The sequence below is a fragment of the Emydura macquarii genome, unplaced genomic scaffold (assembly GCF_026122565.2).
Source record: "Emydura macquarii macquarii isolate MOO-44397 ecotype Brisbane River unplaced genomic scaffold, CSIRO-AGI_Emac_v2 contig_719, whole genome shotgun sequence".
In the NCBI taxonomy this organism is placed as follows: Eukaryota; Metazoa; Chordata; order Testudines; family Chelidae; genus Emydura; species Emydura macquarii.
The window spans coordinates 3,399,694-3,426,919 of NW_027130856.1; the positions used below are offsets into that span (position 1 = coordinate 3,399,694).

General features: G+C 39.7%; 1 long non-coding RNA gene across 2 annotated transcripts; it reads right to left on the reverse strand.

Annotated features, from left to right (window-relative positions):
* Positions 1–27,226, reverse strand: LOC137149285 (uncharacterized). 2 transcript variants are annotated; one of them, XR_010918721.1, is made up of 5 exons: positions 27,165–27,218; positions 20,523–20,595; positions 17,800–17,983; positions 16,557–16,625; positions 1–211 (listed from the first exon to the last, which is right to left on the reverse strand). It is a non-coding gene; the product is annotated as an uncharacterized lncRNA (long non-coding RNA). The 2 variants fall into 2 exon arrangements; XR_010918720.1 differs by lacking the exon at positions 17,800–17,983 and having other exon boundaries at positions 27,165–27,226.

Consider the following 27,226-nt stretch of genomic DNA (forward strand, 5'->3'; position numbering starts at 1 on the left):
TATTATTATATTTTAAAATTATGGTTGTTAAGCCAATCTCATGATTTCATGCTCTGCTCCATAAATCCATGCAGTTGTTGGCAATACTGCTTCACTTGTCCTCCTTTGGTAAGTTCCACAAATCTCCATGAACACACCTCCCCGTTCCCAAAATCAGAGCAATGGTCATGGGACAACGAAGTTCCTATAGCTTCTCACAGAAGAACATTGCCTGTAATAAACCATGGGAAATTTGTCAGACCTGAAACTGCCGTAATAACAACATGCAATGCTGATTATCAATTAAATTTACCTATCAGTTTCCTCCTCTCTCCCTACTCCTAAAAGTTATAATTGTATATAGACTAATAGATTATTTATTATAGATATTGCAGATATATAGTAACCATGTTTCATAGTTTCTTAAGTTGATCAAACTTACTTCATGTTATTCAGCTTTTGAAGGGGACATTTAAATACAGTTTTTCTAAGAATGATACTGAAATATTTCTGTTTTGTAGAAAGGCAAGCATCTGACCAATTGGAAACAAAAAGGCTTTTACTTACAAGTTTGGAATCAACTCTGAAAGATCTGCAACAAGCACAGGCTTTTGCTGCTAGCCAACCAGTCAGTGTCAGTGGTAAGTACAGAGTTAAAGCTTGACCTACATTCTTTACTGAGGTATAACTCAGTAGCTGTTGTGTGTGGCTAGGTGGTAATTCACTGAGCCATTCTCAACAGAAGCTTTGGCTGAGTAAGGTGTGCACCATTAGGCCTTTACGAACATGAAGATCAATTCAGCAAAAGTCCATTCTTGGAATTACCCCTCTAAATACCTCATGTAATCCCAGCAACACAATACCTTTTCTATTTCTCAATCATGGATGTGAACATGTCCTAAAAAAAGAGTGCTGTCCTCAAATTGAAAAAAAGAGTTTCCTTGGTACAGTGATTTCCACTGTCTGCTTGAAAGGTAACATTTGTTTTAAATGCTGGGCTTCATTTAGTTAATAAGTATGCCCAGGCTCAGGATTATACAGTCCCAATATACTGCTCATTGTCTGTTGCAGCAGATGCTATTAGAACAAAAAGGTAAAAATATGAACAGGAAGATTTTCATTTTTTTTCAAGATATATTTAGATACTTCTTAAAATATATGCAATATTTTCCCCATTTTAGAACGCAGTGGTTTATGTGAAATGGTTTAATGATTGACTGGTGTTTAGAAAGTAAAAAAGGAAGTGTAATTTACTCCTTCTCATAACACAAAAACTAGAGGTCACCAAATTAAATTAACAGGCAGCAGGAATGTCTCTGATGCAGAAGGAGGCAGAGCCCAAGATCTGAATGATCTAGAGGGGAAACCTTCTTTACCACTGTGTGATTCATAAGAGGAAAAGGAAGAGCTGTCCTGGTCAGTGTCATGGGTGGTTGCTTTTTTGAAGGTGCACAGCCCTCAGTAAATAGTAGCTGGACATGGTGCTGATGGTGGTACTGATGCCAGACTTGTTGTGGGCACCCAAGTCAGAGTTGATCTACTGCGTGTCAGTGCTGTGTGCTAGAGGAGAAATGAATCTGGCATAGGAGGTCTTTGGCCATCAGAAATGCCTATGAAGTTGAGGGCATGGAGCTAGGAGTAAGCCCCCTACAGCTGAAGATGATGGCACTGGGATTGATGGTACTGGAGTCAACAAGGCAAAAGATACCAGTGTTGAGAAAGTCAGTACTGAATTTGATGGTACTGCAGCAGATGATACAGAAGATGTTGGTCTGAACAGTGCAAATGTCATCATTACTGGAGAAAATGGCACCACCTTATATATACCAGGGAGTGACATTCCATGAGCTGCACTGTCGCTTTGCTACTGGAGGACTTTCAATGTTTGTCTGAGCTATGAAGGGTAGAGTCTTTTGAGGGGATGAGATAACCTTCAGGGATCTCAACTCATTCTTCTCAACCCAAGTAGAAGATGTCTTGGGGAATTCTGAAGAAGAACTGGAGAGGAGGTGAGAGAACATTCCTCTCCATGAACCGTTTTTGAAGAAGAAGCTGGCAGGGTAATCTTTGTTGAAGAGTGTTCTGTTCCTCCAAGTGCAGTGTAGCCTGGTTCAGAACAGGGATGCATTGCCATTTCTAGAAAGTTTTCCTTCTGGTATATCTGCCAGGATTTGCATGTCTTGACAGGAAGGACTTCAGATACTGCATTTCTCCTTTAAAAGTTCGTCACCATATCAAAATAGGCAGCAGGAATGCAAATCATTAAAGGGCAGGCAGGTCAGACATTGTTTAAATCCTGGAGATTTCTTCGTAACTAATGGTAGAGACAACTCCAAGGAACAAAGTAAAAAAGAAGGATCCCTGTTAAAAGGGGAACTAAAACATAACAAACTATAATTATCTATTAACATTATAGTCTAACTATTTACAATAAGTTGAAAGATTGCTAGCGGAGAGAACCATAACTCAAAGAGATATGGGGAGCTCCAACTTGCACAGCAGGCAGTGAGAAGGAATTGAGAGAGAATCAGTAACTTTGTCTTGTATGCCTTTGGCTGAGAGCATGAAGACATACAGGGCTCATGCACTCCCCCAACGATACTGCTAGCAAAAGTCTACAACTTAGAGCAGTGGGTGTGTATATGTGCAATCACTTGAAGAACAGCAATTACTGCACAGAGAGCCTAAATCACACTGTACCTGCTGTGAAGGGATACAAGTCTCAAATGTGTGTATTTTTCTGACTTTATGTGAATGAGCACAAAGGCAGAATTGAGAATCCTGGAGATACTGCAAAATTTCACATAGGTAATCTTCCGTTATAATCATAAAACAGAATGGATACACTCTGGATTCTCCCTTGCTATGGTTTTGCCATAGCAGAACATCTTGCCCACTTACGAGAGGGTAAGTGGACTCCCTTCTCCAAATAGCTAATGTCATGACCAGGATGTGGGCAGTGTTACCTAGTGGTCTGAGTAGGAGTCAGGCTGAGTCAGATACCAAGATGTCAGAGACTGGCCAGAGGGTAAACCAGGAGTAAAGTGCCAGGAGGCAGACAGACTCAGGTTACCAGGAGACCAGTAGGAGCAGGTATTGCAGGAGAAGCAGTCCTGAGCTGAGAACCCCATTGCATGGACCCTGTTCCTGTGCTTGGGTTAAATAGAGGCTGGGGAACAACAGGATTGCCAGGGTTCCACCAAATCAGAGCTCAGGAGCTTTGTTAGACTTCAGCTACTATTGTAGCAGCTGTTAGCAGGTCACTGAGTGGCAAGTTGGGCCTGCCTAGGTCTTATAAGCCCTGTGGACCAGGGTTTGAGACCTCTGGAACCTGATAGGTGGTGTGGAAGCTCACATTTTTCTTGTCCATTTAAGTTTAAATATTGAATCTGAAATGATCATACACAAATTGGGGATGGACAGCTTCCCCAGAAACGTTTCAATATCAGAAGGCAGATGAACAATTCTGTGATTATTATATTATAATATGATTTGTAAGCCAATCTCATGATTTTTTTTTAGCTTTGCTCCATGAATATTGAATGCTCCTTGTTGGCACTACTGCTTCACTTGTCCAATCTCTTAGTGGTTATCGTGGTCTTGGATCAATAAACTTCCTCTGGCTTCTTATAGAAGAGCTTTCCCTATTGTAAACCATGGAAAGTTTGTCAGACCTAAGGCTGCCTCAATAACAACTTTGAAAAGTAAACTCCACTGATAATGAGCATTCCATTTCTTCCTCTCCCTACCTGTAAAAGAAATAATTTTATTGTGGACTATTTAGGATATGTCTACACTGCAGTCAGAGGTGTGATTTCAGCATGTGTAGAGATAACTAAGTAAGCTTTAGCTAGCATGTACAAATAGCAGTGAATTCGCAGCAGCAAGGATTTCACTGTGCTGTCGAGTACTATACAAGTAAATAAACCAAGGGTCCTAGGTGGACTTGTGCAGGTTGCACTGAATGCCATGCTTCACTGTTAGTGGTACTAGTGCTAGTTAGTTTAAATCTAGTTCAGGTTTGTCTACATGTGCTGCAAACGCATCTTTGATTGCAATGTGGACATACTCTTAGATCAATTATTGTTGATATACAGTGACCACTTTTCAGTTTAATAGTCTTATTGCAAGTAATTCAGATTAGAAAGGAAACATTTAAATTCACTTTTTCTATTGATGACTGAACTGTTTCACCTTTACAGAGAAAGATATAAATGAGCTATCAGAAAAGAGAAGAATTCTGCTTACAAGTCTGAAATCAAATTTGAAGGATCTGCAACAATCAGAGGCTCTTGCTACTAGCCAACCAGGCAGTATGAATGGTAAGTACAGAGTTAAGGCTTGATCCTACTTCTTTACTTGAATAAAACTCAGTAGCAGTTTTGTGTGGCTAGGTGGGGATTCACTGAGCCATTCTCAGGCATTTTTCCTGAGTTGGGGTACAGGATTAGGTCTTTATTAACATTAAGATACATTCACCAAAATTAGTTCTGGGAGTTATCTATTTGAAATTGTAAATCGATAAGAGATTTCAAGGCAATCCCTGTGCTATTTTCCATATCTATTAGGGAGCATGTATTAAAGGAAAAAGCTGTTCTCACCCTGGATAAAGATATGTAAATTGTTTGCCATTCTGAATGCTTAAAGTGGAAACAGATTTGTTCTTAGTACTTATCATTTAGTTGATAAACATTTGATAGTCCCAATATGCTCTACCCGTCCCACTACAGCCCATAATCTAGTTTAGCAAAATGTCATTATGCTATAAAGGTAAAAATGTAAGCAGACAGGAAAAAATATTTTTTAATTTTTCAAGATAAATTTAAAACATTCTTTAACTGTAAACATTATTTTTACCTGAGGAACCACTGTGGTTTCTATGAAGTGGTTTAATTGTATAATCTGAATGATCTTTCTAGATGGGTTTGTGTGATTATTACAGAAAATTTATATACTATATTTATTAGAAAAATGCAAAAGCAATTTTCTTTGTTAAATACCTTGTCTATTTCATGTTAGAGAGAACACCTATCAGATGTTTAAATAATCACTGCACTAGAAAAAAAGATTTCAACCATTTTTCATTTACAGACCCCTAAACAATTTCAAATGGAGATACGGACCCCTTTGGAAATCTTAAACATAGTCTGCGGATCACGAGCGGTCTGCGGACCACAGATTGAAAACCACTTTTCTAGTGAACACACACTAAAAGCTTTCTGTTTCTGTAGAGAAAAAAGTATATGAACTAACTGAACAAAGAAAGATGTTGGCTTCAAGTCTAGAGGCAAATCTACAAGATCTGCAACAAGCACAAGCTCTTGCAGCAGGCCAAGAAGTAAAATACAGACCTGATGGTGAGTGCAGAATTGATAAATTACAGGTACAGTCAACAGAATTATGAGTTCACTTGGAGATTCCTTTTTCTTTCATGGATAAAATGTTTAAAAGAAGAATATAAATTACTTATTTTTTCCACTTATAGCACTTTTAATTCTGTCTTTTGGATACTTTATGTAAACTGGTAAGGGTCTCTACAATTTCCCATATATAAGAAGCAGCCCACATATATAAGATGATGTACTAGTAGTTTCTGAACTGAACATGGGCTAAGGAAAGAAGTTAATAGAAGATCAAAAATTGACTGTCATCTCAGCAATTAACTCATCAATAGTTTTCCCAAAATTAAATCTCCCCTCTCCCCCCAGAATAAGACCATTGCCAAAACATTCAAAGCTTGATTCCTAAAGTTAGGGATCCGTAAATCCATATCTATGCCCCTAAATGAGTGGCCTGATTTTCAGAGATGTCCAGCTCTGATTCAAGTCAATTGAAATGGATAGCACAAGGGACCTGTTTTTATGGTTCACTTTTAGAGATTGATGGAACCACTGAGTTCTTTGTGTGGCCTCTGTCTATTCCCACTCTGGGGATGCACTGACTGTGCAGTTCTGGTGAATTAACTTTCTCATAGCAGTCCTGTTGGAGCATTGTCACGTCTCCTTCTGTCCCTCTCCTCTCTGTTCCTCAATGTTCTGAGGGTAAGGCTATAAAAGGGGCATGGCACTCCAGCAGCCTCAGTTCTTTTTTGCAGATAAATTGCAGATCTCAATTGCAGATAAATGAGGAACCTCCTTAGGTCAATCTGATCCAGATTCAAGACTCAGTGCCACAGCTAGTACTTAGTGAAAGATTAGCCTCTTCAGTTTAATTTCTAATATTTCCCTAATTCATTTTAGTATCTTTTATCAGTTCCCATGCCCCAGTACAGATTTGGTGGCAGATATGAAAGAAGAAAGGCCAGGATTTGCTGCATGTGCATTTTGTCCTGCTATATTCTCTGCTTCTTCTTAAAGCACTTGTCACATATGCATTCCATTTGAGGTGGAAGCACTCACAACGCACTTGAACAGGGAACTTTTGTTAAGCAGTTCCCATCAGGGTGGCATGTGCCCTGAGTTCCCGAGAGGTAGCAGTGTTAGTCTGTATACAGCAAAAACAACAAGAATTCTGTAGCACTTTAAAGACTAACAAATTTAATTTCAGCAGGCATAAGCTTTTGTGAGCTTCAGCTCACTTCCTCAGATGCAGATGTGCCCTGAGTGTCCTTGTATCTCCAACGAAGGGCATAAATGGTGAGGCCACCCCAACTCCCTCTCAGTTTCTTCTCACCACCCAGAGCTATAAGTCAGAGCTCACTGTTCCGTCTTGCAGGTCACTGTTCTCCTTCAAGTAATTGTGGACATATAGATTCCATTGCAGGTGTATATGCGCCCAATGCATTAGAATTGGAGACTTTTGCCAGTAATACCATGAAGGCGTGCATGTGCTGCTGCTCTCCGAACAAGGGCATAAAAAAAGTGTCTGCTGCCTCCCTTTCAATTCTTTCTCACCGCCTTTGGCGAGAGTTATCTGTAGCATTCGCTTTGGTTAGCGAGCATCATAAAGCTTTAATGCATATAGTTATTCTTATATGCAATGTTGTTGTAGCCTTTTCGGTCCCAGGATATTAGACAGACAAATGCACAATGAAACCAATGATATATCCAAGATACATCAATGGTATTTTCTGGATTATCTTCTGGATAGACAACTTAAACTCCCTCAGATTTTCACCACTGCTTCAACAACCACTGCCTGTCCATTAAACACTCTCTGGACACTCCCACAACAGCATCAACTTCTGGGACTGCATGATCAGCTTCAGCAATAGTCCACTTTGGACCCTACAGGCAACTATATACAAGAAACTCATGGATCACCACATCTACCCTCATAGATCCAGTTACCACCCCAAACACACCACAAAATCTGTTATCTACAGCCAGGCACTCATATACCATAGAATATACTCCAGGGAGAAAGTCTGAGATACACACCTTAGCTTGCTCAAAACTGCCTTCACCAAACAAGGACACCAGAGAAGTAGACCACATAATGGAATGGCCCACACAAATACTCCAAGAGAATCTGCCTCAGTACAGGGGGAAAAAAACCTTGACTGCACACCCCTAGTTGTCACCTACCACTTAACACTGGAACCCATACGGGCTATCATGAAACAACTACAACCCATATTTGATAGGGACCCCCTCCTGAAAGAAATATTTCCTGAACCCCCTCTTCTGGCCTTGAAACAACTCTCCAACCTGTCCAAGCTTATCATCAGAAGCAAGCTCCCCACAGATCAGGACACACCCACTCAAAGTGGCACTAGATGCTGCCAGAATGTCAGATGCAAAACCTGCAGACATGTTTCCATAGCTCTAATGATCAACACTCCCCTTCCCAACACATCTTTCAAGATCCATGGATCCTAAAAATGCCTATCACAACTGTGGTGTACCTCTTCTAGTACACCAAATGCCCCAATAGCAACTATGTGGGTGAAACCAAACAATCACTATGCTCTCTAATGAACTCACACAGGAAAATTATAAAAGACAAAACCACCACATCACCTGTCGGTGAACACTTTTCACAAAGCGATCATTGTATATCTGACCTATCAGTCCTCATCCACAAAGGAAACCATGAAAGCACAACACTGAAAAGATGAACCTTGGATCTTAAATTCCCCCCACCCTCCCCTCCCTATGACGGGAGGGGTGTTAATGGGCCACTTCACCTTGAATGGTCCCTTGAAATATCTGTTAACCACTTATTCTGAACAATCTGTTCCATCTTGTATTTAGCTGTGACACTCAAAGTAAGTTTCCCAGACCAGAATAAAAGTTCTGTGTAAACTTAAAAGCTAGTATCTCTCAAGAGCAGAAGTTGGTGCAGTTAAAGATATTAACTCACCCATCTTGTCTCTCTAATAGTTATAGTTAGTCATATTTAGTAGTAGTTTAGTTAGTTATAGTTTAGTAGTTCCTTGAAGGATTTTAGTATGAAAAAATCACCAGGTTTTAAGCAGTGTGCCAAGTACAGGTCTGTTATCTCTGTCAGATAGGCACAAGAGCTGTGTGATGCGGACCACATGAGGGCCAAATGCTTCATTTGTACCTTCTTCACCACCAGGATTAAAAAACATGGATTTTTTCATGCAAGAGGTGATTTGCCCTGTGTTAGAATTTAGCCCTGATCATGAGGCAGGGGACTCAAAATCAACCAGAAATGCTCCTTCAGATTCTTCTGATTCCAACCATGAGTCTGGTCACAAATGTCATGCTTTGTGTTCACTGTCAGCTTTGTTAAAGCGCTCCAGGCATTCTGATGCTGACAGATGCACAAAGTGTTGGACTTCTCCCAGAAAGTTTTGCGGTAGGTCCTCCAATAAAGGTTTGAGACTTCACAAATCCAAATGCCCACCGATCCCATCTGAGGCACCACTGTTGACTCGAGACCAGTGTCTTCACTCATGCTGGATCCTTTTTCCTCCTTTCAGACGATTTAATGTACTCACTCCACTGGCACCATCAGCTCAATACGCTTATCTGAGATGCTCTCTACTCCGCTGGCCACCTTGTTGGCAAGGGATCTTCTTTGCCTTTCCCTACCAGACTCTCCTTTGCTGCAATTGACATCAATGTCCTCAGCTCCATTGATGTACCTGGCGCTATCAATGCATCTGGCACTGTGGATGTACCCAGCACTGTAATGCACTCAGGGGAATCGGCACCATCAGTTCCATCTCTTATAGCATCAGCTTTCTGACCTGTTATGCCAGCACTTCACTGGCATTCTCACCCTCCCGATCTTCATTTTCCTTGCAACCCAATATGTCTTTTATAAAAAGACCATTTAGAACCCTAATTGGGACTGCTCCTCCCTATTCTGAAGAGACTTACATTTCTTCTTTGGACTCTGAAATGGAGGAACCCGTTTTGCCATCAAGATCTTTTAGATCACTATACAGCTTTTCCAGAATTCTGAGACTTAATGCCCAGGACTAGTTTTCCCTATACAGAAGCTCCAGGCTGGGGTCTCCCACCATGAATGGCTCAGACTATGCAGTATCCAGTGGCCTTACTGGTCTTGGACTGCTCTGAGAGCCTGTAGACTTCCATCATTATCACTCTCTAGGAGGAAGTCTCCTTCTCCGAGTGCAGGAGACTTCTAACCAGGATTCTGCTACTATCCCTCCATCCACTATACTGGACCACATAGAGCAGGAGGAATTATTGTGCCCCCACATATTTCTTCATCTTCACCATATGAAGCTATTACTTGGAAGTCAACCTCTCCCCCCACATAGGACTTCAAAGTTTTTTTAGGATCTCATGAGGAGGGAGATCACTTCTCTAGGGACATGGGCAGAGCCTGTAAAAGAAAACCCTGACACATTCCTTGATATTTTACAGACTCCTGCTCCAGGAAGGACTCCTGCTCCTGCCCTTTGTATCAGAGAAGACTTCTTTATTAAAAAGTCAGCAAAAATCCTTTGGTAGACCCCAGCCTCTATACTCCCTATGGCCAAGTGGGTGGAAAGGCCAATATCAAGTCCCTCAACAAGATTTTGACTATTTCTTTACTTCATGGAATCAGGAAAAGGATAGGTACTTTTCCTGGCTGCAAACTTCTGGCATTCCAAAGGAACTGCAGAACACAACAGAAGATTTACCCTTGAGGGGTCTAAATTATTTTCTACCAAAACAGATGACAGTATCTGCTTAGTGAAGGACTACCATTTAAGGCTTCATTTGCTAGGAGTTTGTGCTCTAGTTACACTAAGAGTATGTCTATACTGACAGTGGCAAAGTTGCCGCCGTCAGATCGATCTTTCTGGATCGATTGAGCAGTCAGTGTAGACCCGCTCAATCTATCAGGAAGTCGACACTGTAAATTCACCCCCTCAAGTGGCGTAGCGCTGTGTTGACGGGAACACAGTTCCTGTCAGCGCAGTGCAGTGAAGACGGCGCGCAGAATGGAAGCACAGCAGTCAACGGGAGTTATGCAAGCTACTCTGCGTAGCGTGCGTAACTCCTCTTGACTGCTGCCGAATTTCCAGGTAAGTGTAGACCAGGGCAAAGTAAACAGTTTAGGCCTCAATCTTGCTCCAGGCCCTCTTTTCAGCAGAGGTCACAATATGCTTCTAGGAAATGTTGCCAGCTGCCATCAATGGGAGAACTGTCTCACCAGACAGCTACAACTCCAAACAGTCATTTTGACTTTTCAGTCAAGGAGAGCACACTAACTATGTTTCCTCCCTGTGGATTATGCCTGTCCTCTTTTACTGTGTTTGGGAAGGCATTACATCAGACAAGTGGGTGCTCAGCACAGTAAAAGAGGGATATGTTATCTAATTCACCTCCTCCCTTTTCCCAACCCACTTTTCCCAACCCTTTTCAGGGACCCTTCTTATAAGACTATTACTTCGAGAAGCATGATCTCTTTTAGAATTGGGAGCAGTAGAAAACTGGGAAAACAAGTTATGTCTGGTGGTATTAGAGATTCAATCAAACACTGCACAACTATGCAGTTTGAAATAGGCCCGTTCTTCTCACTAACGTCTTCATACACCAAATGATCCATATTTTCAAATCGTAAGTTTAAGATCTGATTATATAATTAAACAAACTGTGTATAGCTGAAATAAAGTCACACAACCATCTGAACTCCAGTGTCTCTTTTGAATCTATTGTCCTGAGTTTTTGACTCTTAGTGTCCTGAATCACCACCAAAAATCAACCAAAAAACCCCAGTATTTGGTTGTGGGGAGCCACCAAGTTTCAAAGTATCTGTAAGGGTGCCACAGTACTAAAACATTTGGTTATCACAGGTTAAGGCATAGTCTGAAATTGGATGGTGTGTCCCAATTCCATAGTGTCTAGAACACAATGATCAAAGGTTATGGTGTTTCAGAGATGGTAGAAGTGCTACAACTGGCTCCCAAAAGAAAGTGATGGATCACGAAGATATTATATAACTGTAACTCTGTTTCCAGGGAAGCGGTCAAATCTGTTGCTTTGAGGACTGCATCCATTGCTGGGAAATAGCTGTGGCGGAAACAGATGATGATCTCTGCCTAGAAAACGTCATCTGGATGGATCAAATGTTTAGATGGAAAACAGAATGATAGGGCTGTGGCCTATATTTTCTCCTTTTGCAAGTAGCATTTAAGCTTCCAGTGACCTGGAAGTTGCATGCAAGTCCTTGAGTGTATGCAAGGCAACATCTGTTTTATCACTGAAGAGAATGCACCCCCTTCCAAGAGAAGGTTCTCAATTGTTTAATTGTACTCCATTAGGGATACCAGAAGTGTGAAGCCACAAGGCTTTTCTCTTCATTATGGCCTTTGCCATTGATCGTGGTACCATGTCTGCCACATCAACTGCTGCTTGAAATGATGTTCTGTGGTCCTTGGCCACAAAAGGCTTCAACTCCTGGGTAAGCACACTAGAACATTTATGGATTTATCCCTAAAGGAGTCCTAATTAATACAATCATACTCTGATAGAACCACTTGGTAGTTTGTTATTTGCATTTGTAAACTGGCAGTGAAGTAACTTTTCCTATGCAATAAATTGAGCTTTTCAGGCTCCTTATCCGTAGGTCTCCTTACCGAGACCTAAGGTTTACTGCTGCTTCTTCTAACAATCTTGGTACTGGTTGAGGAAAAAAATATGAAACCCTGTTCCAGAACTTGGTAATGCCAGTCTTCTTTTTTAGCTGTGGGTGGTACTGAGATTGGAGTCTGCCCTCACAACCTCATCGAGTCTAAGAGGCCTTCACTGATAGGCAACACCACACGACATGTAACTGTGGTATGCAAAATGTTCAGTAACCTGTGAGGTTTCTCTTGGAAAACTTTTACAGATAATTCCAATGCCAAAGCTACTCTCTTCATGAGCTCCTTGTGGTCATTAGGTGAAAATGGTAAGATGATATAGGATCCGGAGTTATAGCCTCATTTGGGGAAGAGGATATGTGGGTTGGAATCTGCTGAGGTTCTTCCTCAAGCTCCTCTTCTAGATGTACCTCAATAACAGAAGGCTAAGGTGGTGGTTCAGCTGAGGTGACATTTTTGGAAGGTTTAGGGTCTGGAGATTGAGGGCTTGCTTGTGTCACTGAGGTGCATCTAGCAGTATGGGAGATAGCAGAAATGGGCACTTTGGGGTAAGTTAGATAAGAATACAGGGCCAGAGGCCAACACACTGTGTCTTGAAGGGTTAAAATCCTTAGAGAAGGATCTGTGTCTTTTGATGATAAGATGCTACTCTGTTAGTGACCAGGGTAAGTGGAGGCAAAAGTATGTAACCTAATGATCCAGAAGCTGAACTGTCCCTGCAGTTCTTGGACTCTGAAGACAAGAAAGAATAGTCTTCCAATAAAGAAGAGGTGGTGCCAGTAGGTGTGCCCAGTGGTCTGAGTTGTGCTAATGGGAACAAGGGTATAGAAGTAGAAATGATCACATCCCAGGTGGAAGCCAAACTCAAACAGCTTAATGGGACCAAATCAGGGGGCCTGGATAATCTCTATCCAAGACTATTAAAGGAACTGGCACATGAAATTGCAAGGCCAATAGCAAGGATTTTTAATGATTCTGTAAATCATTGGAGGTCATATCATATGACTGGAGAATTGCAAATATAGTATCTATATTTATGAAAGGAAAAAAGTGATCCAGGGAAACTACAATCCCATTAGTTTGATCTCCATTGTATGCACGGTGTTAGAACAAATTTTGAAAGAGAGAGTAAATGACGACAGAGGTAAAGGGTAGTTGGGATAAAATATAACATAGTTTTACAAAAAGTAGATTGTGTCAGACCAACCTGATCTCTTTCTTTAAGAAGATACGGATTTTCTCAATAAAGGAAATGCAATAGAGTTAATCTAGCTGGGTTTCAGTAAAGCATTTGATATAATTCCCCATGGGAAATTATTACATTTGAGAAGATGGGGATGAATATGAGAATTGAAAGGTGGCTAAAGGGGAGACTACAACATACTGAAAGGTGAATTGTCAGGCTGGAAGATAATAGTGGAGTTCTTCAAGGATCGGTCTTGGGACCAATTTTATTTAACATTTTCATTAATGACCTTTGCACAAAAAGTGGGAGTATGGTAATAATATTTGCGGATGACACAAAGTAGGCAGGAATAGCTAGTACAGAGGAAAAAGGCTAATGCAATCCTAGGATCTCTTAGGTGAGGTATTTCCAATAGAGATAAGGAAGCATTATTACCATTATACGAGGCAATGGTGAGACCTTATCTGGAATACTGTATGCAGTTCTGGTCTCCCATGTTCATAGACTATAAGGTCAGAAGGGACCATTATGATCATCTAGTCTGACCTTCCACACAATGCAGGCCACAGAACTTTACCCACCCACTCCTGTAATAAACCCCTAACCTAAGACTGAGTTATTAAAGTCCTCAAATAATGGTTTAAAGACTTCAAGGTAAAGAGAATCCACCAGCAAATAAGCTGTGCCCCAAGCTACAGAGCAAGGCAAAAAAAAAAAACCCAGAGCCTTTGCCAGTCTGCCCTGGGGACAACCGACCCCATATATGGCAATCAGTTAAACCCTGAGCATGTGGGCAAGACTCACCAGCTAGACACCCGAAAAGAATTCTCTGTAGTAACTCAGAACCCACCACATCTAACATCCCTTCAAAGGCTATTGGGCATATTAACTACTAGTAATCTAAGATCAGTCAATTGCCAAATGAGGCTGTCCCATCATACCATCCCTTCCATAAATGTATCAAGCTCAGACTTGAAGCCAGCTAGGTTTCTTACCCCCACTGTTCCCCTTGGAATGCTGTTCCAGAACTTCACTCCCCTGATGGTTAGAAACCTTAATCTAATTTCAAGTCTAAACTTCCTGATGGCCAGTTTATATCCATTAGTTCTTGTGTCCACATTGGTGCTGAACTTAAATAACTACTCTCCCTCCCTGGTATTTATCCCTCTGATGTATTTATAGAGAGCAATCATATCTCCCCTCAGCCTTCTTTTGGTTAAGCTAAATAAGCTAAGCTCTTTGAGTCTCCTGTCATAAGGCAGGTTTTCCATTCCTCAGATCATCCTAGTCGCCCTTCTCTGCACCTCTTCCAGTTTAAATTAATCTTTCTTAAACATGATGGGTATGTGCTGTTTAAGAAAGACAGAAATAAAGGCAAAGGTGGTGGTGTAGTGTTGTATATCAATGATGAAGAATGTTCCTGCTACTCCCGCAGTCCTTCCCACCAATCATTGTCAGGTGGGACTTTTAGCAAGCTCTCTGGGAAGGTGTGGACTTGATCCTCTCTGCTTTTGGAAAAGTCTAGCCCTTTCCTGAACCAGTGTGAGGACTTTCTTTAGACATGGCAGTACTTTTTGATGACCCAAGCTGTGTGCTCAGAGTCAAGGCCATACTCCAGACCTTGAAGCAGGGATGTTTGCCAGTTACTAATTATGCCATGGATTTTCAGCATCTGGTAGGTGACACCACATGGAATGAGGCTGTGGAGTGCTGCCACTTCCAGTTCAGCCTCAAAGAGAAGCTCAAAGATGAGCTCATGCAAGTAGAGTCACTAGCCAGTCTGTGTTGATACTGGGCACTTAGTGATCAGTGTGGATACGAGTGAGACATGGTACGCCTGATTTGCAAATCAATAAACTTTAATGTGCAAGGTTTTCTATAAATATACTAGTTAAATACAAAGCCTAAAATTAACTACACTATGTCATTCTCACTAAGCCTGGAGATCTAAGCACTTACTCAGAAGGCTGTATACAGGACCGGCTTTCTTCAGGGGCAGTGGTATGCAGAAACTGAGACATCTGCAAGGTTACTCAGTAGTCCTATTCATCTCTGCCAACCAAAAGATGTCATGCTACAGGGGTCAGAATAGCCAAGCAAGCAACTGAAGCTATGTTAGGCCTGTAGGATAGTGGTCAAGCAACTCAAATTGTACTGGGCCTCCAAAAGTCTGGGTGCCTTGATTGATTTTGGGATTAGGAATGTTGACCACCTGATGGAGTGCACCTACAAAAGAAGGTCAATGTTTTGACCTATGCCAGGGGGTGTCACCAGGGGGTCTGCCACCCTTTGGTGCCCTCTGCCAAGCCTGGCCCTATCTTTCTGATGCAGAGAAAATCCACTGTTGAGCATTGGGCCTATGCCTGTATTGTGGTGAACTCAGACACTTCACATCAAGTTGGCCTGTGAAAATCTGGTCTGCATTTCTGTTCATGAATGGCAAACCCCATTCCCAAACAGAAAAGTCTGGGCTGGTTTGGCATCTTCCCCCTCACTTTGACACTTCATTATGACATGGGTGTGCCAGGATTTTGGCACCAACTAATCACAGTTGAACACGCCTCGAGTTCCCTCTCCTTCTCCAGCACCCCACTATGTTGTAGGTTAACTTAGAAATTCTAGTGGACTCCAGTGCTCCAAACAATTCCATGGATTTAGAGTTTGCCTGAGCACATAATATCCTGATCCAGTGCAATATTCCTCCTGATTTTGTGGGCCATTGAAGGATCACTTCTCCCTTTGAGCCCAGTCACTCACTGAATGGCCCACTCAGAAGGCATCACTCTTCAAGGTCACAATGCAATCCTCCTGTTCGGGTTGATCTGCACACTGACTCTCTGGCCATTCTCAGCATGCCGAGGCTTCTCACCTACAACCCATGTATTCGCTGGTGGACCAGCAAGGTTTATTTTAATTCTCCATACTGCCAGCAATCTTGTCCCCCTAGAATCCGGCCACAGGCCAGAGGGCTTCAAAAATTCAAAGGAGTTACCTTTGAAACTCTGAAGGAATCCTGGTAGCCTCTGCTACTCTTTCAATCACATTGGGAATACATGGCAAATATCATGCTTTCACAGATGTGTTTGATAAAAAAAATAAAAGATGGACATATTGTTGCCACATCACAGTTATAACTGTCCACTGACCTCCAGCCTTGAGTTGGGGTCCCTTTTGGGTGAAACCGTTCCCACTCAGAGTCAGAGCTACAGGTTCTCTGGAGCTATCTCCAGGAAATCCTAGAAAAGGTATTCATCCACCCTTTCGTCTCCCCAGCCGGTCCTTCAGTCTTCTTTGTGAATAAGAAGGATGGCTCCCTGTGTCATTTTGTCAACTACTGGGCATTAAATTAAGCTACAATGTAGAACCAGTACCACTTACCCTTATTAGTGAGCTCTTAGAAAAACTGCACTCTTCCAGGGTCTTCAGCAAGCTGAACCTTCATGGAGCCTATAATCAGAGAAGGAGATGAGTAGAAGACCATTTTCCATACCAGGTGTGGGACTTTCGAATACCTGGTCATGCCTTTCAGCCTGTGCAATGAACTGTAATCTTTCAGCACTTCATCAATGATACCTTCTGAGACATATTGGACTAATTTGTGTTCCTTTACTTTGATGATATTCTCATTTTTTTCCCCCAAGGATCAGGATCTTCATGACCAATATGTAAGCTGCATCTTAAAAAGACTGATCATTGAACACTACAGCTACAAATTTGCTTTTGCCTTGATTGCATTTTCAGAAATCCTTGGGACACCCCTGCTTTCCATCAACTAATTACAGACCCAGGGTCCGGAACGATAACATCTTGACCATAAAACCATGTTTTATCAGAAGCCATAAAAAGAAATTGTAAAAGTGAGACTTTCTCCATCTCTTTTGAAAGGAAAAAACTTTGCTTTCAAACACACAAAGATTCTAGAAAAAATTCTTATTTTAAAATGATTTGTTTCTTTAGACGCTCTAAAGTCTTCTTACATTTAATTTTAAGAAAAACATGTATAGGTGGAAAATATTTTGGTAATGTGTAACTCCATGTTTTCATTTAGAGGGGAAAACCTTTGTTTAGTCCTTAAGTGCTTAAAGATGGCTTAAGCTTCCTTTGAGATGTTTATTTCCAAATGTTTTGAATTTAAATGCAAGTCTTCATCTAGTAACTGATAAACATTTTGCTAACCACATAAAATGTTATGTAGAAATATAGCAAAATAATTTCATGCTACAAATGTTTAGTAATATAAGAAGCTATTTAGAATAAAATTATTAATAAATTACCTATTAATATCATCTGGCAATGCTTAAGCAATTTCCTTACCAAACAGAAAGACAAGAGACACCTCTCTAAAGATTGTAAAGATGAAAAGTCAATATCTTCTTTAATGACTATTTAGGTTTAAAGATTTTTTTTTTAAGATTATTTACATTTACAAAGTCTCTTTTGAAAGCTGAAGGATTTTTATTTGGAAAATACGGGTGTTTGTATTTCTTTAAAACAGAATTTCAACTTATTTTAAACCCCAGTGGAAAAAAGAGATATCTCACAAAATATACTAAATAAAGGAAGGAGTTAAAACTTTTAAGATGCTCTGAGAATTTCCCCCCACAAAGACAAATGCAGTTACCACTCTTAACAGATGGTATATTCATCAGCCGAAGATGCTGTTGAGACTATCATATGAAGGTGTTGAGCCAATGAAAAGATGACGGTAGCAGCAGGTGATATTTAAATCTAGTCAAGCACCTAAAAGAGGTGGGCTTTCTTTCTTCAGTAATATATTTGCAGTGGAGTTGTAGCCAGATTGGTCCCTGGACATTAGAGAGACAAGATGGGTTAGGGAATATCTTTTGTTGGACCAATTTCTGGTGGTTAAAAAGACAAGCTTTTGATTTTAAGATTATGGAGCGGGAAGAATATAAATCTCTTCAAATTGAGCAAGGAACACTTAAGCATGCAACAACTTCAACAGCAGCACTCAATACAGCACACTCCTCTCAGCTCTGCTTGTTCCAGCTGACACCTCTACGAGCAAGCAACAAACAGCTAAGAAGGAAGAAGCCACAAAACAGCAGCATGAAGAAGAAGACCTTCTAATTCATCACTTTTTCTGCAACAAAATATCACCATGACTTCAACATCAAGGGTGAGATGGAGTTTGCGAAAGCATGGCCAAGGAATTAGATTTTATATTTTCTTGTAATGATTTTAATGGGTAATGAAATGCTATTGTAATTTAAGATAGTAACAATTGCTTCTGTTAAACAGCAGATTGTTTAGCCAGTGTATTCCTGGAGGGGAGACAAGCTAACCTAGGTAAAGAGGCAGAAATAGCAGGATTTAATTTAAATTTAAGATTCTTAATATTCATTAATGTGCCACTCTTAAGACCACGCTTTGAATGGCTTGTTTTAAGTAACTGAATTCCAATACTTAGTGGTTTCATGGGATTTAGTTACGATTACTCACTTTTACCCATTAATAAATTGTTCATTATCCATGATAGACAAATAAGATTCACCTAACCTTAAATGGAAACTTTGCCAATCAATAACTGTTTTAGTTTTCTATGGTACACTAAAATTGGAATCACTGCTGATTTTGGGAATAATATACTTTGTTCTTAAACTAACTACCGAAGTGCATCCCCTCAGGGTAGATCACTTTTAAATTATAATCTCTGCTGAAAGCTCTGCTCATAGAGACGTAAAATGGTAAGTGAAGTAACCACTGTTTGTGTTTTATTTCTCTTTCTTTTCTTTAATAATAGAATAGTCACAGTTAATAATTTGTGATTATTTTGCTTGTTTTTCATTGTAGTGGTCCTTAAGGCATGGAAAGAAATTCCTGTGACCCAAACAATGGGAGTCACTTCCATGAATTGGCATTAAGAGACAATAGTTAAGATTTGGCCTAAAATGCCTTGTTCCTCTAGATGAGGAATTTTTAGCGATTTTTTTTGGTGGGGGAATTACTTGATGCTCAACAACTTGAAACATCCCTTTGTACCCCACAGCTCCCTGTTTCCATAGAATTTCAATTGGAATTGGTAGCCTAACAGTGTTAGGCTGGGATTTTCAAAATAGTCTATATGTACTACATACAAGTGGGTAGATTCTCCATTGTGCCTAAGGGGAGCTCAGGCATAGGTAAAAGAGAGGGAGGGCTATAAGGGAGCTGATTGCATCTCCATAATCCTGTATCACTAGACCATCATAAATTGCTCTAATTTACATCATTGGAATAAAGTCATTAGCACTGTTCCACCATGCCCTCCCTTCTCTCCCATGATGCCCCTGACACACACTTTTTCTTCCCCAATATGGGAAGTACTTTTCCAACTTTACCTCAGCAGAGAGTCCTTAGGCAAAGAATTATCCACTGACCATATCCAGTTAGAATACAACTTCTAAGCAATTATAGCAGGCAGAGAATGGAGCTCAGATAAGTTAAATATCTCACGTAAATCAGATTTTAAAGGGAATATTTAAATACAATTTAACTATTAATAATTCTAAAGTATTTTTCTTGCCATAGAGAGGAAACTATATGAGCTATCAGAAACAAGAAAGCTTTTGCTTGCAAGTCTGGAATCAAATCTAAAAGATCTGAAACAAGCACAGGCTCTCGCATCTAGCCAACCAAGCAGTATGACTGGTAAGTACAGAGCTAGGCTCTGATCTTGCACTCCTTACTCAGATAAAACTGCAGTTGAGTTTTGTGTGGCTGTGTAAAGGCTTTTTGAGCCTTTGTAAAAAGGGCTTTTTCCTGGTTAAGGAGTGCAGGATAGGTGCTTTAGTATGTAAAGATTTGTTTTATTGGTAAAGATGATGATTTTGAGGCCCAGAAAGTTGTTGGGTTTTCAAACCCGTTTTATACTATTAAAACATTAAACTTAAGTTTGTTTTGGGCTTTGTATGGTATAGTGCTTTCATTGCTTACATTCCTTATGAAATACTTTCTAAGCCTTTTGTCAAGCCCATATGAAAAGAAGGAAAAGTTAAGTCAAACTTTAATTTCAACATTTACTTTATTCCCTTTCTTTGTTGCGGTATAAAATATTTTCAAAGGAAAATTTCTTGGACAGTTTTTTAGATGGCATTAAAAGCTCTTATTGGGCGGGGGGAAAATAAGTTGTTGAAGTTTGACCCTGCTTCATTTTTAAGACCCCCCCCCCCCCCCCCCAAAAAAAAAAAAAAAAAAAGATGCACACACAGGGAGAGAGGAAAGATAAGTGAGGTTCTGTAACTTAATAAAAATAGTAACTTGAAGGTTAGCTGCTGGGAAAAAAAAACAAAAAAACAAAAAAAACAGGTGCAGCACACGATCTGAAATCTGGGAAACTTTTACCAGCTTTAGCTTTCCTTTGTGGGAACATCAGTGTTGCAACGCTGACTTGTCCTGGGCTGGCTAAACTGGACTCCTGTTAGAGAAGTCATGAAGAGAAAGAAGAGTTACAAGGATTAAGGTGGGGGGAACTGGCACACTGGAGACACAATAATAGTAGGAACCTCAGATTCACATTTCATATATGACTCAAGATTTAATCAAACTGATGAGTCTGATGATGTCACTTGGTTCATTCTCTTTACGCAATCTGATAAGGGCAACTTTGTGGATCAGGAAAATAGAAGTCCAATATTGTAAATTTCTGGATCCCGGCAGGAGGCAGGAGTTGTGATAACTAGCCCAAAATAATTCCTGGAGCATATCTTTTAGAAAAACCTTTACTCTGGATTTAAAAATTGTCCATGTTGGAGAATCCACCACAACCCTTGATAAATTGTTCCAGTGGTTAATTATTCTCACTGTTAAAAACTTATGGTGTATTTCCAGTCTGCATTTGTCTAGCTTCAACTTCCAGCCACTGCATCATGATATACCTTTCTCTGCTAATTTGAGGAGCCCATTATTAAATATTTGCTCCCCATGTAAGTATTTGTAGACTATAATCAAATCAACCTTTAACTTTTTCTTTCTTAAGATAGATTGAACTCCTTGAATCTATCTATCTGTCTCTATAAGATACATTTGCCAGTCATTTAATCATTCCCATAGCTCTTCTTTGAACCCTCTCCAAATTATCAACCTCCTTCTTGAATTGTGGGCCCCAGCACTGGACACAGTATGCCAGTAGCGATCACACCAGTGTCAAATACAGACATAATATAACCTCTCTACTCATACTTGAGATCCCCCTTTTTATGCATCACAAGATTGCATTAGCCCTTCTGGCCACCGAATCACAATGGGACTCATGTTCAGCTGATTATCCACGCAACCCCTAAATCTTTTTCAGAGTCACTATTTCCCAAGATAGAGTTCCCCATTGTGTAAGTATGGCCTACATTCTTTGTTTCTAGATGTGTGTGTGTGTGTATATATATAGATTACATTTACGGTTGTATTAAAATGCATATTGTTTGCTTGAGCTCAACTTACCAACCAATCCAGATGACTCAGTGTCATAGGCCTGTCTGCTTCCTTATTTACCACTTCCCCAATTTTTCAGTCCTCTGCAAATTTTATCAGTGATGATCTTACGTTTTCTTCCGGATCATTAATAAAAATGTAATATAGCATAGGGCCAAGAACCAATCTCTGTTGGACCCACTACAAACACAACCATTCAAGGATGATTCCACATTTTGAGACCTATCAGCCGGCTTTAAATCCATTTCATTTTATATCTATCTAGTTTTTAATCAGAATATGCAATACCAAATCAAATGCCTTACAGAGATCTAAGTATATTACATCAACACTATTACCTTCATTAACCAAACTTGTAATTTCATCAAAAAAAGAAGTCAAGTTAGTTTTACAGATTTATTTTCCCATAAACCCATGCTGATTAGCATTAATTATATTACCCTCCTTTAATTCTTTATTAATTGAATCCTGTATCAGTTACTCCATTATCTTGACTGGGATCAATGTCAGGCTGATGGGCCTATAATTACCTAGGTCATCCTATTTGCCCTTTCTAAATATTGGCACAACATTAGCTTTATTCCAGTTTCCTGGACCTTTCCCAGTGTCCCAAGACTTATGGAAAATGAACATTAATATTCCAGAAAGGTGCTCAGTCAGCTTTTAAAATTTTCAGATGAAAGTTATCTGGATCTCCTGATTTAAAAATGTCTAACATTAGTAGCTGCTGTTTAATATCCTCCTGAGATAACAGTGGAATGAAAAGAGTTATCATATGATATAACATCATCTCTTTTTCCCAAATACAGAATACAAAGATTTATTGAACACTTCTGCCTTTCTGCACTATTATGGACTATTACATTTCCATCTAGTGATGGACTAATACCATAATTATGATTCTTTTTGTTCCTACTATACTTTAAAAACTCATTATTGTCCTTAACTCTCTGTCCATATTATTTTTCCGTGTCCTTTTTCTTCCTTTAGGAATTTTCTGCAATCCCTAGCTTCTGATTTATATTAATTACTATCAACTTCCCCTTTCTTCCATTTGATATATTTATTTTATTTTTTATACCTGCCTTCACTTCCCTTCTAAGTCAGGTCGTTTTTTTAACCAGTACATGCATCTTCTTTGATTGTGGCATTTTGGACATCTAGAAAAGTGTTCTTAAAACATTCACATTTTTCTGATTAAATGCTTCCTCTTAGCTGATCTGGCTCATAATTTGTTTTCAGCTTTGTGAAATTGGCCCCTTTAAAGCACCAAGTGTATATATAACTGGTCTGGACTTTATTCTTGTTGCACACTATAATCAAATCATGATCACTTGTACCTAAGTTATCGTTAATTTTCAGTTTTGTGATCAGTTCCTCTTTAACTGTTAAGACAACATCTAATATAGCATTCCTTTTATTGGAGGCAATATTTTTACTCAGGAAATTGTTATCTATAATATTTAGAAATTCCTAGGATGTTTAATACTGGCACCATGAGACCTTCAGCATATGTCACTCAAATTGAAGTTCCACTAGATCATGCAGCTTTTCCCCTACATATTATTGGTAGCTGTGTAAAGAGGCAAGCATCCTGTTTGTTAGTATGATTTTGTAGTCTGAAGCAGACATCAATTAATATCTCATCTTATGCTTTATCTGTTAGGACATTGTTTTCTTCTGAGTTGTCAGTGATTCAGAAACAGGTAATGCCATTTTTGACACAGAGTGTGAAATGGAGTATGTACTAAAGAAAAGTGCTATTCTAACACCAAAAAAGTGTCACTTAATTTGATTGCAGTTGTGTATGCCTAAAAAGGAAATATGTTTTCTTTAAAATGTTTGTCATTGTTTGGTTACTAGACATGTCCCGGCTCAGGATTGTGACAGTTCAGATGTACACAAAAGGCATTGCCTGCCTTTGTGCAATGCTGTAACAAATAACACAATATATAAGAATGAAGGAGATTTTATTTAAAAATAGATCTAGAAAAATAAGACAAACAAGAGAGAGTTTTTTACCAAATGGCATGTAATGGTTTCTGTGGTTTCATTCTATTGTCTAAAAGATCTTTCTAGGATTATTGTCTGTAGCTATTGTACACCTTGTGTTTATAGAGTGGTTATTGCAGACATGAAAAATCCCCTTTTTAGTGTTCCAAATTTGGTTTATTTCATTTTATAGAGAATACCTATACAACATTTTCTCTATTTAATGCACAAAAATCATCTTCTCTCTTTAGAGAATAAAGTAAAGGAACTAACCAAGAAAAGAGAGATATTAACTGCAAAGCTGGAAGCAAATCTAAAGGATCTGCAGCAAGCACAGGTTTTTGCAGCAGGCCAGATAGGAAAAGAGAAATCCAGTGGTGAGTGCAAAGTAAATAACTTACACATGCAGTCAGCAAAAATTATGATTCTGGGGGAGTCTACCAGGAGCTTCTGTGGACTGAATGCTTGAACCAAGAATATAATTTCTCTCACTTCCACTTATGAATACTCAGGGCTAGATCCACAAAGGGGACTTAGGCTACAGCTACACTGACGGCGGCCCATTTGCCGCCATCAGATCAATTTCTCTGGATTGATCAGTCGATCCAGAAATTGACGTACTAAGACCAGCTATAAAAGTAGCGTAGCGTTTCGTCAATGGGAACGCTGTTCCCGTCAGCGCAGCGCAGCGCAGTGCAGATGGAGCGGCAGAAGAGAAGCTCAGCAGTTGACGGGAGTTACGCAAGTTTTTTGCATACTTTGCATAACTCCTGTCGACTGCCGCCGAATCTTACAGGTAAGTGTAGACAGGGCCTGAGACTCAGCCTTGCAACATCCAGCATTAAGTGCACTGCTGCCTAGTGGAATCCACAGTCCTAAAGTAGGTGTCCAGGCTCCTTATACAATACATGGGGAGAGTTAGGTGCCTAAGAATGGGATTCACAAAAACCAGTATGCTGAATGGGGAGCAGCCTAAGCCGGCAAGTAGCAAGCTGTTCCACTTCGTATAAATACTTAAATATTCAATGGATCACAGAGAGAATGAGAGTGATGCTGTAGGCCAGTGGTTAGGGCATAGGGAGACCCAGGTTCTAGTCCCTTCTGCAATGACTGTTTATTTCATACAAAGTGGAACAGCTTCAATAAAAGATTGATACCCCACCACAGAATACGCTATGTAGCCACATGATTAGGGTCTCTCCTAAGAGGTAGGAGACCTAGGTTCAAATTCTTGCTCCACTTCAAGCAGAGTGGGTATTTGAGCCTGGGTCTCCCACGTTCCAGGTGAGTGTCCTCTGACTAGTGCAGATTAAATCATGCAATTACACAAACCATAATGAAGAAGAATGTGAAATGTTTGGGATTGGTAAATGACACTATATGCAACCCATAGTGTTAAATGACCATTAGTCAACAACTGTCCTCCTGTGACTTCTCAGTGAGATGAATATTTTCCAGGGATAATGCAAAGTACAGTTCTGCACTTGTGAGCATCTTCAAGACAAGATGTGAATCTCTTTAGCACCTATGAAATCAACTTGACATTTGACTCCCGAATATCTCATGAACATTACAAAAAAATGCCCATGCTCCTAAACAATGAAATCTGTTTGGAAAACATATGTAGAGGTTTACATTGATCCCAACATATTCCACCAATCTGTTTTCCTCACGCACAGTGGGCCACATTCAGTCCTGGTGTAAGTCAGTACACCTCCTCCCATACTCAGTGGAGTTTCACCATCCATATGGAATTGAGTAACTTATGTTTTAAGACCTATTTAAAATCTGAAGATAAATTCTACTTGTCTAAGAGACTGTAATGGCTTCTGTGAACAGATTACTTCCAATCATTTGAATATATTTGTAAAATTATTGTTAAATGAACTAGGTAAAAAAGAAATCTTTGTGCAAAGTATTTTCTGGGCATGTGCTATGCAGCCACTTTTTAGTGTGAAATATCTTTGTTTTAAGTTGCAGGAGGAGCCGCTATATTATATTGAAATAGAAAGAATAAATGTTTAATACTTTAAATCTCTGTAGACAAAGAGAGACTACACTTACAAGACTGTAGGAGGGTAACAAGTCAACCATCAAACTGGCAAACACTGACGTCAGTGTCATCACTTGCAGGTCTGCAGCTAACATTAAGCAAATCATCTGGTGTGTACAGAGTTAATATTTGTTAAATCTACCACATATTAAATGCCCCCAAGTGTCATTAATGCAAAGTTAACATTGCCCAGTGATGAATTGTGCCCTTCCAGAATACTTAGCGTGGTTAAACTTAAACCTCTGAAAACCAGGAGACCATGCCATCCCACAGTGCAACCTTAATTCTGCCCTCTGGAGCAATAGTCACTGGGAATGGTTCAATAAAGTTGGTGCCATAATAAGTCGAGATAACGAAAAACTATGAGAAGCTGCCATTTTTGTGTTGCATTGCAGCATTTATCTGCACGCACTCCAGTTTCATTCACTATGTTATGTGTAACTGTACTGAATGATGGAGAGATGTTGGAGCAGGTTGGGAGAGCTGTCGCTGTGTACAAGATGTGTACCTTGAGGGATCAAGTATATCTCACTTCAAAGCTGAGTTCTGTCATTGTCAGTAGAAGTGCACAGGGGTCTTCTCATGAGACGTGTCAGCAGTTGGTGACATATTTGACTTGGTCTCTGGGACTTAGTGAAGGGTAAGTGTAGGTATAATCTATGGATGGCTTGAGTTTACTTCACTGCCCTTCTTCAGTGCCTAAAAAACCCAACTCCCATAGAAAAGCATATGGAGACCCAGAATTTAGTCACTGACTATTTTCAGCAAGAATTGCACACGGTCAGTCTCCTCACAAGCAAATCCGAAAGAACAAAAGAAATTAAGTCAATTTTTAAGTACCAACATTATAAAATCTTATAATAAGGAAACATAAGAATAACTAAATTTCTGCAACATAACAAAGCTAACTTTATAATCCAGATATATTATTTTAAATTACACATAAACAAATAAAGAAAACAAATGAAATCTAAACATGTCAGTTCCCCACAGAAACACAATGAGAAGTAACTCAGGGATCCCAAAAGCTTATGTTCAGTTCACCTGAGTCTTAGTTACAGCCTTTGATCACCAAAATTGATACTGTCTGCTGAGTCAAAAGCACTGCCACAATTTCTTCTTTCCTCTTGCTTGCAGAAACATCCAACTGGAATCTGTACAGATCTTTCTTCCTCCTCCCTCTACTGATATCACTCAAGTTAGCTAGTTAGCTAATTAATTAACTAACAACTCAGATTAAGTATATAAATATTTAAAACCCCTGTTACAAGAAAAGTACAAAACAGAGCAGCAAAAATATAAATGGACTCTTTCCCCATCATCACATTTAAATAAGAGTGGAGTTCATGAATCATTCTGGTTGAGAAAATTTAACTAAAACAGTTTGGCTAAAATCAAACAACATTCAAAATATACAATTAAAATAAAATAAATTAGTTTTTCCTCCCAATTTCCCCTTTCCATAAGTAACACTATCAGGGCTGCCCTTTTGGATAGTTAACAGTATCACTAACCTGCTGCAAAATGCATCCGAGCTGGGGAAGAAAAGCCTTCTTTCTGTTCCTATGACTCAACT